Below are 3,259 nucleotides of genomic sequence, written 5' to 3'. Positions count from 1 at the left end.
TGCCTCATACTGTTGTCAAGTAACGGCAAATCTTCCTGGGTGTCTAGGGGGAGTAACAGATCCCCTGGCAGGGATAACTCTCCAAAAGACATATTGGCACTCAAAATGTTGCAGCATAGGGTCCATTTTGTTGTCCATGCTACGCACAACATCACCAAATTCTCCAAGGGTGTACTCACACTAGCCAGTTTGAACCGTGCCAGAGCGCGTTTGATCACCAAAGCGCGGTTCGTTGGACTATTCTGAGTGGTCCGAACAGTGCCCGGGCGCGGCTCGATTAGCCAGCCCTGGCCCGCTTGGAAGAGGTGGGCCAGAGCACGGTTCAGTTGGACTCGGGCACGGAACAGGACGCGTGAAGTCATGGTTTTAGGAACTGTAGTCCGTAATCAAAGCTGCAAAGTCCTTTCTGCACTTCAGCTGGTACCTTGCAAACCTCCTCATACGAGCAGCACGATTACGTGAAAATTTTCGCGCCACAAAGGCGACACATCTGTTTAACAACAGGCTGTGAGAGGGCTGTGGACCAAACGACAGAAAATTATCCACAAAGAAAACAGAGCGATGGACTCCATAGTGTTCAGAGAGCGCCGCTCTTCTTGTTTATCCCGAAACCTATGGAAACCGCCGCACCATAATGATGACGTAAGCGTGCTCCGGCACGAATGCTGAAACCCTATGTGAGTGCAGGCCAGAGGGGGAGTGGGGAGGGGGGACAATCGTACTCGGTGTGCCTAGTGTGAGTACACCCCAAGACGTCGCAGCATTGGGGTCTGATCTGCACCTACAGGGGTTCCCAGAATAAAAGAATAAAGTAGTCAGTCCGGGTCCCTCAACTACTATGACAGTTATATCTAGGTCTACTACATGTACAGATGGGCCTTATTGGGAATTACACCAACAACCAACGCTTAAGTTGTTTGCAAGTTGTACCTGATTGCCCAGTGTGAGCAAACATCTTCAACATTGTCCCATCTTGCTTCACCTGCTCTCGAAGTGAGCCGCTGTCATCTGAAGCTACAAAATGAAAGGCATATGGTAATTTTGGACCTACATTACACACAAAAAAGTTAAATTTAACGTGCATATTCTCACCTGCTGGTGCATTGCTTTTCATTCTGGAGTCTCTGTAAATCTGCAAAAAAAATATATACATATATTTTTAAAAATTTCAACTAAAGGCACTATTTTCAATACTGTTAAAACAATGCACAGTAAGACATATGCCTAGAATATACCTTCATAGCAGAAAACTTCATGCTGTACAAGAGGTGCCAGGTGAGTCCAAGGGCCAATAACTGAGCGATGACTGTCTATTGTTTATTAAGGCACCCAGGCCAAGGAAGTTTTCAAATGAGAAGCATGATATGTTATCAAGGACAGCATACTTTTTGGCATCTTGCATGTAATATGTCACATGTTCTTTTCCATAAAGCTTGCTGCAGTGATCAAAGAGAACCAATACTAACCACTATAGCTACATTGTGAACTGAACTAGCAGCATACTTGTTCGGACAAACAAAATAATTTACACAACCTATACACAATATAGTATATTATTATACAAGTTATACTTAGTCTATCTAGATGTAAAGCTTTGGCTGTAACTACTGTAAGTAGCTAATTATTACATTTCTACATGTAACGTTACTAGCAACATTGCTTAACCCCAGTGTGTCCTAACAAAGGCAAAACGGCATGTGTTTTAGCTAACACGTGCTAACGTTAGCCACTCTAGCAACAGGACTAGCAGCATATGCAAGAACAAAAAAGACTGTAGAAGAAATAAAAAAGGGTCAAATTTACAATGCTTACGGATGATAAATTTACTTATTTACAAAATTTTAACTTCACTGTACAGTCTCTTTATTATCAAATTTCTACATCATGTGATTAACACTCCTCGATTTGAACTAACCCAAAGAATGAAGTGGCATCCTCTCTCTGGTGTCTGGCCACCAACAATTCTTGGAAACCGAATTTTCTGTGCATCATACTGTAATGAAAGAAATAGGAAACACATACTGTGCCATTACATGTATAAACATGCAGGAGAGCTTAATATATATTTATTTTGCAAATTGTACAGTACCTCAAGAATTTTCAAATGAGAATCTGAAACTGTTTTTGAAGCAAGCCAGTCTCTATGCCACAAAAGGAATGTGTCAGTCGTCAAGGCTATACACTAAAGAGAGAACAAAATTACATGTATATTGTATAAAGGAAGTGCGCTACATCTGTCACATAACCTGTATGTTGAATAAATCGCACAATAGGAATACTTACTTACGTTTCTGAATAGTAGTGTGAAAAAAAGTTTATGTTCTCAAGTGATTACTTACATTCTGGGTCTCTGCTGCAATTTGTGCAACCCTACAATTTACTGCCTTTAAAGCGCAATACGAAAATAAATTTGAGGAAAATTATGATGTGAGTTTCAATATCTACTGTACATGTCTTAAAAGTTAAACATTACATTTTAGATAAGAAGTTCACTAAAAATATTATCAAGAATATTAAACAAATATTTGTCAAAATAATTGGTACTCACATTATCAGTTAGCCATGGCATCAAAATACCGGTGTCTTTCAAGAGATCAGGTGGGAAAACGCTTTTCAGGTCACGTAGTTCCAATGAGGTGTAGTGAGAGATTTTTGCGATGACAGTGGAGTCTCTCTTCTCGACAGAATAGAGATGTGAGATTTTGTCCTAATGTTGAAAAGTTGTGTTAATATTTTTATTTCCCTGTTATGGTATACAACACCATGGGTGCAGCCCATATGCAACACTCCACCTGTGTAACAGTAACAGAAAGGTTATTGAGCAAATGTTTTCTGCAAAATTATGGGTATTAAAACAAGAAAATACGACATGGAATGACAATATCATACCTCCAGCTTTCTTCAGCTTCACGAACATTTTGGGGTAAATCTCAACAGGGTCTTCTTTCCCCGCTGATTCTGCCAAGCCCGTTCCCTTGGCTGTGGTTTCGCTAGATAGCAGGTAGGGACAGTGGGAATCTCGTTCATCCATTCATGCGCGTCACTAATTAGATGACGAGGCAGCAGGTCCCCGCCGAGCCGGTAGTCAGAGATGCAACCTCCTCTCACCGACCCCACGAGGATCCACACCAGCCCCCCATTTCTGTCCATACCGTTATTCTGTACACTGCCGTGTGACAAAACCTATTCAGGCATGTTGACACTGTTAACCCTTCACGGGACCAGCTTGGCACATTACCCCATTCAGGCCTGTACATCA

General features: G+C 41.6%; 1 long non-coding RNA gene across 1 annotated transcript; it reads right to left on the bottom strand.

Annotated features, from left to right (window-relative positions):
- Positions 1 to 301: 301 nt before the first annotated feature.
- Positions 302 to 2,255, bottom strand: LOC120494878 (uncharacterized). Its single transcript, XR_016146391.1, has 6 exons — positions 2,090 to 2,255; positions 1,916 to 1,993; positions 1,236 to 1,436; positions 1,093 to 1,132; positions 931 to 1,014; positions 302 to 781 (listed from the first exon to the last, which is right to left on the bottom strand). It is a non-coding gene; the product is annotated as an uncharacterized LOC120494878 (long non-coding RNA).
- Between the last annotated feature and the right edge of the window lie 1,004 nt (positions 2,256 to 3,259).

Source organism: Pimephales promelas, chromosome 2 (assembly GCF_988280905.1).
Source record: "Pimephales promelas chromosome 2, fPimPro1.hap1.1, whole genome shotgun sequence".
NCBI classification, from domain to species: domain Eukaryota; kingdom Metazoa; phylum Chordata; class Actinopteri; order Cypriniformes; family Leuciscidae; genus Pimephales; species Pimephales promelas.
This window is presented reverse-complemented; position numbering and strand designations above follow the sequence as displayed.